Genomic DNA, 11578 nt, shown 5'->3' with positions numbered 1-11578 from the left:
CTTCTCAGAAGCTCAGGGACTGTCCAGATTTGATGAACGTTTCACCCTGTCCCTACGGGGCTGTGAAACCCTGAGCAGAATGACCAACTGGAAGGAAGACTCCAACGTCACTATTTAAGTCAACAGGACAGAGGGCCTCACCAATTTGCTTTTTCCAGCTCCTGACAGAACAGAGAAGTCTGCGCATTAATACTGGCAGAGAACAAGTCACCCAGTTTGGAAATTGATAGTAGTCACAAGGTGAATGAGGACCGAGCCGCCAGGAAGCTGGAGTGGCCAGATGGTGTACAGGTAGACGGGGGGGCAATGGCTAGGCAGGGGGGGCCTGGGAGAGACCGCGCTCTCTTCCTCCAGATTGAGGGGGCAGTAGAAGATGCCAATTGTTTTGTGACTAACTGGCACCACTAACAAAAGCAGGAACTATTGCAGATGGAGCTGGAGTTTCATTTGTGATAGATAAATGAGTTACACTGAGAGGAAATATAGCAATTCTCTGTAAAAATAAAACTGCTTGCATTTAAGCCACAAATAGGTGGGCTATGTCTGTGCCTGGCTTGTCTTTGTGAGTAATCCTTCTCCTGGAGAGGTAAAGACAGTTGGGGCGAGGGAGGTGTATAGAGCCAGCGGAAGTGAAGTGTGGTCGTCAAAGTCCCATGTGGAGGAAGTTCTAGATTCACCTCCACAAGTCAAGTCCCACCTTCCAAAGTTTCCTAGAGAGACATCCGTCTTTCTCTCATAAAACAACAAGGAAATATGGTGGAGGAGGCCTGGGAAAGGACCTTATGGGAGCAAGGAAGGAAGTTTAGTAACCCAGAAGGCTGTAGACCCGTAAGTGGTAGATCCCACCAGTTGGTGGAACAATACGTACTAGACCTCATCAGTGGCAGAATTCTTTTCTTCCATCAGGAGTTTACTCTTAGGTTCCAAACTCTCTCAATGCCATGGGGGCTTTGCTCAGGGCTAACCCCAGGGAAGCAAAGTGAATTCCATTCGCAGACTATAACATATGCCTCATCTGGAAGGAACTCTGCTTTCCCCTAGATGCTGAGCTGTTAGGGACAAAGCCATTAATTACGACTTCACAAACCCCAGTACTACCCTTGGTGTCAGAAAGAAGAGACTTCGAGAGCAAGGGGCTGGGCCACCCCTGGAGAGAACGGGAATGGGTGGGGCAGGTGGGAGTGTCCCTTCTCATAGCAAGATGACAGGCTCCAGAGTAAGGGCTGGGAAACAGCAGGTATGCTAGAAATTTGGACTTGCCAGCTTGACTAGAGTGATGAGTGATTCTTTATCCCATCCATTTGATTGACAGGATCTCAGAGCAGGGCTGGCCCCGCCCTCTGCCCTCCAGTCCTGCAAGAGACTTCAGATCTCACTGGTCAGATAAAAGTCCAAGATAAAACCCTGAGAACATAACTCTCCCAGGCTCATCTGAATCCCATCAGCCTTGGGGAATCTTCTCCAGGCTTCTCATAGCCTACCCTATCCTGGGATTTGTTGGGTCTCTCCCAAGTAACCATCTTTACTTTCAGTGCACTTTTCTTAAACAACAAATCTTAAAGAGAAATGGCATTTTCTCCCCCATGTCATTTGTTTTCTACCAACTAAACAGGCCCATCTGCTGATGCAAAAACCACAGCAGGTACGACAACAGGAGAAAGCAAACCCACGAGGAAGTTAAGAGAGCTGATAAACTTCTGAATAAACCCTGAGAAAGGTCCAAAACAGACTGCGGCTGCAGATTAAACCCAGCTGTGGGAAGCTGGGTCTCCAACCCTGAGTCTCCCCCAACTTCCCCTCCCCCCATTTGGAATCTGCTAGAAAGGAGACTCTTCCTGTCTTTGCCGAGTGATGAGGAGAATGTGAAATGACCCAAAATGAGGCCAGCAGTGCTTCATCAAAGACAGCTGGCTCTCCGTGCCAAGGGGCAGTGAGAGCACGCATGGCAGTCATCCTTATAGACACAAGTACTGAGCAGGTTCCCTCGCTTTAATAAATGAAATGTCTCCTTGCCCTGTGAATCAGCACCTAATCAGCTATACAGACACTGTGCCCTCTGGATTCCCTACCTAGATTGTAATCGTGTGCTCTCCCTTGTCCAAACACCACGAAAACATGCAGTTGTGAGAAAGAATATTTTTGGAGCATTGCCTTGGGACATGGAGTCTATCCATTCCTCTAGCTGTTCTAAATATTACCCTGGGTTCAGCCTCGCATACTTGGCCAGCACTGTGTTGGCTCTTCATAAGACTGTAATTTCTAAATTATCCTTTGGAGATATTCATCAGCTAGCATTTAGAGGCTTTAAAAAAGAGTCATAAAAAGATCAAAACTGCGTCCCTGTAGGAATTGGCTAGAACACTTCCCACCCCACCTAGTCTCGAGACTCTTGGAGATTTCTACACCAGGAGGAGCTGAGTTTCTCCTGAGCCGCAAGCAGCCAATGTTTGTGCCAACAGAACACCAAAAAGTGTGTCGACGTTTTTTGTTTTGTTTTTTTTCTTTTCCTGCCAGGAAGCCTGAAGACACATATTTAACCTGCTTTTGGAAATAGACCACATGGTTACTTAAAAGAAAAATGTTTGAAATTACTAATTTAGTCAAAGATCAAATCTGGGCACCATTAAACATGTATTCATTGTTTTTTCTGCCACGACTCTGAGTTTTGGCAAACAATGTTTTTTCACCTACCATATCCTCAAGGAGACTAAAAACAATAAGTCACCTCTAAATGATAGCAACTTACACATTGGGACTACTACAATTGGCTAACTTAAACAGCAGTGACTCTGGGTCCATGAGAAAAGAGTCCTCTAAATTCTATGACAGCACGTATTAAATTATATTATTAGTTACTTGTTTGTGTCTGTTTTCCCCACAAAACACAGCTCCTTGAGGCAGAGGCATTGTCCCATCACATTTAGTAGTGGCCAAGCAAAAGGATACGTTGGATAAATCCACTATGTTTAGAATCGGCACCACAATTTTCAATATTGGTTGTTTTCCCATGTTTCTTCAGTGTTACTCTGATTTCCCCAATTAAACTGAAAGTCATATGGGGAGAAAAACAGCATCTACACATCCTTGTGTGGCCTTGTACGGTGCTGAGAAGACGCGGGGCTGAACACTGATAGATGGTTTGATAAACGCCTGGCTCCACGTAATGGAGAGCAGACCTACTAGCGCCCTAGGCTGGCGTGTCGCTGAACCAAGCTGTCCCAATTGACCATAAGTGGCCCCTAGTAAACCCTCGCATGCATATAACACGGTATCACACTGATGGCTCGTATTTGTTTTGGGTGTGTGGGGAACCTCTGTCATTACTGCCTGTTGTATTTTAGAGGGTAAAAGCTTGTTAACTCTTGTAAAACCAGAGTGTCTTATCGTGGTCTAATATGCACTTACTAGACGATTTTGATGGCAGATTACAAAGATGAAAATGTACCCAACTAGTTGTCTGAAAGCAACCTGTACAACCTGAATTCCATCAACGGGGCTCATTCTTGGTAAGTCAATATCCACACGGCGCCCTAAGGAGGAACACTCAGCATCTGTAGCCAAGAAAATAATAGCTGGGTTTCTGGCAACTGTAGCTACGTTAGAGCTACCCAGTTACCCTCTGCTTAGTTACACAAATTTTATCAGGAAAAAATAAAAATATTCAGCCTACAACAGTGTAAATTAGGCAAAATAAATAAAATCAACCTTCTTAATTTTGTCCCAACTTGAATCACTGCTCAGGATAAAGAGGAAAGTCCAGTCAACTTCCAGTGGGTCAGTATGGACCACTCGGTGTGGCCCTCCCAGTCCTTGACCTGGTCTTTCAGTGTTTGTTCATTCCTCATTTCCACAGACCCACCGCTATGTAAAGGTGAGCCAAAAAAACAAGATGGGTAAGCCCGCCATATTCGTGTTCTTCTTAGAGAATGTGCTGGAGAGGAGGGTTGTACTATTGGCCAAAATGAGATTGAGGGATTTTCAATATTTTCCATTGAACATTTTCTCCTTGTGCTCTGCTGACACGGATGTGTTAGGTCACCTCACGTCACCATCCTGCGTCAGAAGATCTGACCACTATATGTCTTCCAAGCCCTGAGGTGAGGGGGAGCGGGAAGGGGGACTGTGGTACAGAAGTAGATTCCTAAGTGCTGAGAAGGAGAGGATGATGAAGAAAGAAGGCCTCCATGAACAAGGTAAAAGCGAGTGGCCCCTGGGATGTGTACTTCCAACCCTCAGGGAACCCCCGGAATCCACAGGGAAAGGTGACGTGTAGTGGGCAGAGACCTATTGATATAGGGCAAGCTAAGCCCAGCCTCAGTTGATGTCATCATTAATCAGAGTTACACTCACATCCCTTACAGTATTCTGATACCCTGGAACTGTAAAGGAATAATCTGCAGTGAAAGTTCTAGAATAGCAACGTTCTAGGATCAGAAGTCTTTCCTGACTGACTCCTCAGGCACGGTCCTCCAGCCGTATGTTCTCCCTGACCTGGGTGCACAGCGTCAATGAGAGGCCATGTCATCCAACTCAGTGCTTCTCTGATGAAGGCGCCCTGCCCCCACCCCGGGAGCTGCCCTGCTAGAAGACTAAATTTGAGAGATTCTTCTCCCCATCAGTACATCAGGGAGCCTTGGAACAGGATATCTGACTGCCTGCTGCTACCAGAAGGTGGGTCTTTAAGTGCTGCTTGGGCCATTTATACCTCAAACTGCACTGGGACAATCCAGTCACACATATGGGCAAGCCTGTTCCCCATGTTCACCCCGGAGCAGACCTTCACACCGTGAGGTCCTGTGGACAAGGTAGGGACTCAGAAGGAAAGGGGGAGGCAGGGGGACGAGGGGGCCCACAGAACACGACAGGCTTTGTGCTCGCACGGCCCAGGGTTTCAATCCCAATCCCACTTAACCACTGTCGACCTTGAGCCAGTTAATCAAGTTCGCAAAACCTCAGATTCTTCATCTGTGAAATGGGGACAATGCCACACACCTAAGGATGTGTGAGAATTAGCCGGGGAGAGGTAGGAAGGTCGCATAGTAAGTACTCAGGAGTCCTAGCTTTGTTTTGCTGTTGCTGCTTCTGCTGCTATAGTGGGGTGTTCCAGTGTGGCCCAGAGAATGTGTCACCTGAAATTCGGTCTATATTTTCAATAAGTCATTCAGTTGTTTTTATAATACATGCAGTAAAAAAAAAACCCAAAAAAACAGGGCTCAACAAATTCTTCTTGGCTGGTGGGATAGAGACAGCAGAATGGGACTGCGTTGTGGGTGGCATGATGTGTGTACTGTATCAGTTTCCTGGGGCTGCCGCAACCAAGTCCACAGGCTGGGCAGCTTAAAACACCAGGCATGGATTCTCTCACAGTTCTGGAGTCCAGAAGTCCAAAATCAAGGTGTCTTGCAGCTAAGGGTTGCCCAGGCAGCCCCTGCACTCCCAGTACCCCCAGCACATGCCCCCAACTCCCTGGTCCATGTGGTTCTACTTGTGCTTCTTCCCAGCCTGTTACCATTTATCCAGCCACTGTCAGTGGAAAAATTGCTCTGCAAATATGCGCCTGATCTTTCCATCTTGGGAAATTGCAGCCTTTTTTTCCGCCTGTAATACCAGTAGATAATTATGTTGAGCAATGCGGGCTGTGGAGGAGCCTTCAGGGGAATATTAGAAAATCTTTTTGTCCTATCCCAGCTTTCCCCAACGAGAGAGGAGCTGCGACACGTCCCCAAACTCTTTCTCCAGAGCTGTTTTCCCGTGTCCCAGCACACACCAGCAAGAGGCTGTGTGAGCCCTTCCGCTCGTGCCCACCCTGAGCCCACCCTGTGCTGTGCCCAGGGGCTCAGTCCTGCCCGTGGCCCACATGCACTCTGGCTTCCTGATGCAAAGGTCAGCGCTCCCTCCCTCCCCACTGTGGCCGACCACTGCCCACCCCCAGACTCCCCAGGGAGGAGCAGAAGCTGAGACCTTCTGGGAAAGCTGTCAGGACCTCTGAATGGCCGACCCGATCTGACTGGCATGCACCAAGGATGCCCCTAACGGGCAGGTTCTTTTCTGCGGATTATGATATTTTGCCCTATTTTACTCTCCTCCCCTACTTTGCATGGGTATATTCATTTGATGGGGCAGCTATAACGAAGTACCACAGACTGGGTGGCTGAAAGAACAGCAGTTTTTTTCTCACAGTCCTGGAGGCTAGAAGTATGACACAAGGTGTCAGCAGGGTTGGCTCCTTCTGTGGCCTCTCTCCTTGGCGTGTAGACGGCTGGCTTCTCTGTCCTTCTGCGTGTGTCTGTGTCCTGATCTCCTCTTCTTATAAGGACACCAGTCATACTGGATTAGGCCACCCCGATGGCTTCATTTTAATTTAATCACTTTTTTAAAGGCCCAGTCTCCAAATACAGTCCTATTCTGAGGTGCTGGGGCTTAGGGCTTCAACATATGAATCTGCGGGGGGCACAATTCAGTCATAACAATGGCCAGTTAGGGTAAGGACCTAAACTGTTCCGAGACAAGACCAAGGGGTTTCAGCAGATGGCCGTTTTGACCAAGCCCTGGGCTCCCAGCAGCTCGCTGCCCTTCAACAGCACCAAAGCCTTCATCCGTCATCCAGCCGGTGCCTCTTCCAGTCTGACGTGCTCCACGGTATGTCAGTGGCTATTCGTGGCAGTTCGTGTGTTTCTGAAATCAGCAGCCACTGCATCATGTTTCCTGTGTCTTGGCTCTTTCCAGACAGACATGGGCAGCCTAGTTCCCCAACACGAGAAGTCTTGTGGCATTGCCTCCAGAGACATATGGACATGCTAATGCCCAACATTTGTAGAAGTTCAGTTAGATCTCCCCAGTTGAGGTTACCTTGGGAGTGTCGAGTGGACGGTTCTAGATTTCTGCCCTTCGCCAGCTGAGGTACGTGCCCTGTCCAGCACCTGAATGGGAGAGGATTCCATACTGTGAAATGTTGGAATTCTGGACCAGGGTGAATGCACGACAGGCGACCTGGGCAGACACCAACGCATGCCCCAGGGACGAGGGTCTGGGCACAGCAACGCCCCTCACATCCTGCTCTGAAGAGCCTACAGCCAAGTGGCGCCGCGGTCAATCCTACTTGTCTACGAACAGCAGGCCCTATGTGCTCAGAGTGGCCACAGCCTAGCATCTTGTACCAAACGTGTGCTTTCCCAGAAGTCCACAGTCGTCATTTGAGGCCTCTAGAAGCGTGAATGTTTCTCAAGAGGAAAAACTAGTTGTTTGCCACCCACCTGGCACCCGGTTCAGAAGTGCCCAGGTCAACACTGCATTCTACTTAGTTCCACAGTAATACTTTGAGGCCCTTGGAGACAAAGCTTTGCTCTTTGTTTGGTGACTCCCTCGGCGCAGGACCACCCACCGGCGCCGGCGCCATTTCCTGTCCTGCCTGGTGCGTGGAGTTTTCAGCCGTGACTCCTCAGTCAGGCTGCAGCAGGAATATCTGCGGGCCCGCGGCCCAGCTGGAGCCCTTCCCGGGGAGGTGTCAGTGATCCATACATGAGACCTGCGGGAGCGGCACCCGTTCACCGCGGCAGCTCCGTCACACTGAATCCTGGGCTCAGGCAGGTAACGTGGCCGCCCGCCTTGGACCGCGAGCACCTGTTCTGGCCCACTGAGCAGCTATGTAAAGGGCCCTCTATCATCCTCACCACAAAGATGACCCCATTCTCCTATCCTGCACCCCGTTTATATAAGGGATGACTTGAGCGCTGGGAAATCTAATTTGATATAGGGTTCAAGTCTTGCTCTCAGACAGACTCTGATACACAAAACTGTCCTTTGGAGGACTTTTTTTTTGCATGTAATTACTTATGTTAAAATATATATACCATAACATTTACCATTTTAACCATTTTTAAGTGTACAGTTTAGCAGCACTAAGTACAAGCACATTGCTGTGCAACCATTGCCACCATCCGTCTCCAGACCCTTTTCACCTTCCCAAACTGAAACTCTGTCCCCATTAAACACCAACTCCCCATTCCTCCCTCCCCAGCCCCTGGAAGCCTCCAATCTGCTCTCTGTCCCTACAGTGTTGACTACTCTAGGTCCCTCATGCAAGTGGAGTCATGTAAGATTTGTCCTTCTGTGTCTGGCTGATAGCACTTCACATGATGCCTCCAAGGTTCCCCGATGTCACAGCCTGTGTCAGAGCTCTGTGCCTTTTAAAGGCTGAGTATCGTTCTATGGTATGGAGTGGAATGGGTCTGTCCCACATTTGTTCCTCCATTCGTCCACTGGTGGACACCTGGGTTGTTGGAGGACGTCACTTCTACGAATGCTCCACTAGGGGGCAGGCTCATCAAGCAACGCCCAAACACCCTTCTTCCCATCGAGTTTTCCGGGACGCTTTTGGAGTCAATAGTGTGGTGTATACTTCACCTAAAACTGCAGAGAAGGTACTTTGCAGATACTTCTGGCCCTAAACGCTACTTGTGCCAAGGGACCTGTACCAGTTGGGGTTAATTACAAACAACAAAAATAGGCTCCAGTTAATTTGAGTAGAAAGGGGATTTATTAAAAGAATATCAGCTAGCTCACAGAGTCTCCAGGACAGAAAAATCCAGCCTAAGTCAGGGTGCCAAAAACAACTGCATGATGCTAAAATTGTGCAGAATTGGTTCCGTCAAGACGCTGCAGATGCCTCGGCCAAGCCACGGGTGACTCAGTTGCTCCCCCACGGCCACCGGCACCCAGAGCCCAATGCACTGTTAGCGCCAGTCCTGCTGCCCTGGGCTCTCAGTCTCCCGAATCCCACCCCCGCCAGAGAGGACTCTGTGTCTTCTCCCTGGTCACCAGCAGCTGAGGCAGTCAGACACAGACAAATATGGCCGGCCATGCCAACATCAAATGCCCACAGCCCACAGGAAGCGAGGTCAGGAACGTGAGCCTATCATGTGGCGGGGAATCCACACCCCATGCCAACCGTGTGTGAAGACGTCCAGGTTCTGGGTGACCAACAGGAGAGACAAAGATCCATGCCAGGTTTTAAGGGCCTCTCCAGCCCCACCGCAATCCTTAGCACAGATAGCATGTGCCCCTAGCTATTCAATACTGCACAAGGCCTGATTAAGTGGGGCCCCTGCCCTGTGCCCTATACTTGAAAGACCCGCAATGGCCCACCTCCATCACGTCCCACCCACAGGTCCGTGGGATGCAGACCACGGGCCTGCCTGCACGCTGTGGCCCTCCACAGCTCTGGGTGCCGGACGTCATGCTCTGGGTGCCCGGGACCCTGGTTCTCTGGACCGAACACACGGAGCTGCTCCCAGGGCCTGTACAGAACGTGGCCCTGGGCCGCCCTCGGTGGTGATTACGCTGCCCGTAGGTCCACCTGAGCCGAGGGGCGGCTATTCGCAGAGGATGTGCACGCAACTCAGATGTGCAACAGGGGCACCCACACGTGTGGCTGAGGCCCCTCATGGGGACAGCCAGGGCCAAATGCAGGAAGAGAAGAGGGCTGCACAAGGGCCAGGGCCAGCTCTCAAGTGTGGCCGTGTTCCAGCACAGAAGTCCACGCAGTCCAAGCATTCGAAACTTGCACCTGCTCTTCCAGTCATTACAAAAGTGTCTTTGTCAAGGCAGAAGGCGAGAACATGTTTTATATAACAGTTCGATAGCTTGTATATATTTTACCACCAAAGAAACCCCATAAAATTTACCATTTTAACCATTCTTTAACTGTATAGTTCAGTGGTATTAAGTACAATCACAGTATTGAGCAAACGTCACCACCATCCATCTCCAGGCCTTTTGCAGCTTCCCAACTCTCCATTCCTCCCTCCCCAGGCCCTGGGAACCTCAAATCTGCTTTCTGTCCCTACAAGTTCACTGCGCTATGCACCTCATGTAAGTGGAATCATGCAGTACTTGTCCTATGTCTGGCTTATGGGACCTCATGGCTTTAGGGGGTGTGTGAGCCAGTCCCTAGGAGTCCAACACAAGGTAGGGGTGACATGCAAGCACAGGACTGCGGGCAACACCTGTGGGAGAGAACGGACGAGAGCAGCAGGCCAGGAGAGCAGATCTGACACTGTGCGAAGGGACAGGAAGGATGGCTGGTGGACGGGTCCTGGCCTGCGTGCAGACGAGGAAGGGTCAGCAAGGCTGATGGGACACCCCTGAGCCCAAGTGGGCTGTCAGCAGAGTCCCATTTGCCCAGCATCCCGCAGCTCAGCCTGGGCTGGGAACCGCACCTAGGAAGCAAGACTTCAGGGCACCTGTGGGGGCGGATTACCTGCCACTGCCACTGCCCTCCCCAAAGCTGGCACCCAGCTGCCGGCCTCTGGCCTCTGCAGCACCCTCCCAACGTGGCTGGAGGACATCTTGCTCCATCCCACCTCCATCCCCAGCAGTAACCTAAGTGCTTCTCAGCCCTGCACAAGGCAGGAGGCCATCCCAGGCTGCTGAGGGACACACGACGGCACTGCCTGGCCCACCTCTGCCACCCCTGGTACTGCACAGGGCGCCCCCGGACCCCTCCACCCAGGGTCCCAGGCAGGAAGCAAAGCAGGGCCACCTCTCCTGGGCTATCCACGCCCTGGGGTTTAAACATGGTGCCAAGTGTCTCACATTCCTGCCCCCTTCCCTCCCCAGGCCGTACGCCCAGCTCATCTCCATAGAGACTTCATGGCCTCCACGCCACAGTCTGTCTGAAAACAGACACTCCACGTCTCAGCCCTCCAGGTCAGACCTACGGACATTTACAGCTCTGCCTTCAAGAACAAGGAAAACCTCTTAATTGTCGCAGCGATCATTGTTTAAACTGTTTTAAACTGCAGCCTGGGCAAAGAGGTCTGTCCCAGGCAGGGGAAGAGAGTCAAGGACAAGCTCTCCCAAGAACTAAACAAACACAGTTCACAAAATAGCATGCGTCCCTCATATCCGGGGAGAATGGAGTTTTAAATGACGCCACCAGGAGGCGAGCAGAAGCCCTTTGGGTTTCTTATTGTTTGGTGCCATCAAGTGGTGATTTAGGTTTTCAAAACATGGACATTCTTCCAGTGATTATTTTTATTCTACTGTCTCCCTGCTTCTACAGGAAGTTGGATTTTTGTTATCTCTTGAATTATTATTTTAGGGGAATTTGCTCCCAAAAACCAGGGAAGATTCCTTTACCTTGGCAGACCCCAAATTAGTTAAATAGGCTATTTTAAAAAGTCAGTGACTCAATCGGTAACCACAAGATTGATACGAGGATACGAAAGTCAATTTGGGAACTGTAATCAATAATGTTGTAAAGATTTTGTAGGGCATCCGATAGACACTTGTCTCGTTAGGGAGACCACCTCAGGGATGATGTAGATGCCTTATCACTGCACTATACACCTGAAGTGGAAACTGAATATTAATGAATGTCAACTACAATTATATATATATATATATAGTCACAAGAAGTGGAGTACAGCATTAGGAATAGAGACAGTGGAAATGTAATAGCTGTGAGCGATGGCAGAGGGGTAGTGGATGGGGGAGGGGGGTTATCACAGTGTGAGGGATATAAATGATAAATGTCTATTACATTGTTTTGTACACCTGAAACTAATACACAAAAAAA

The sequence above is a fragment of the Rhinolophus sinicus genome, linkage group LG05, assembly GCF_036562045.2.
Source record: "Rhinolophus sinicus isolate RSC01 linkage group LG05, ASM3656204v1, whole genome shotgun sequence".
Classification (NCBI taxonomy): Eukaryota; Metazoa; Chordata; class Mammalia; order Chiroptera; family Rhinolophidae; genus Rhinolophus; species Rhinolophus sinicus.
The sequence above is the reverse complement of the archived record's forward strand: the minus strand, read 5'-3'. Positions refer to the sequence as shown.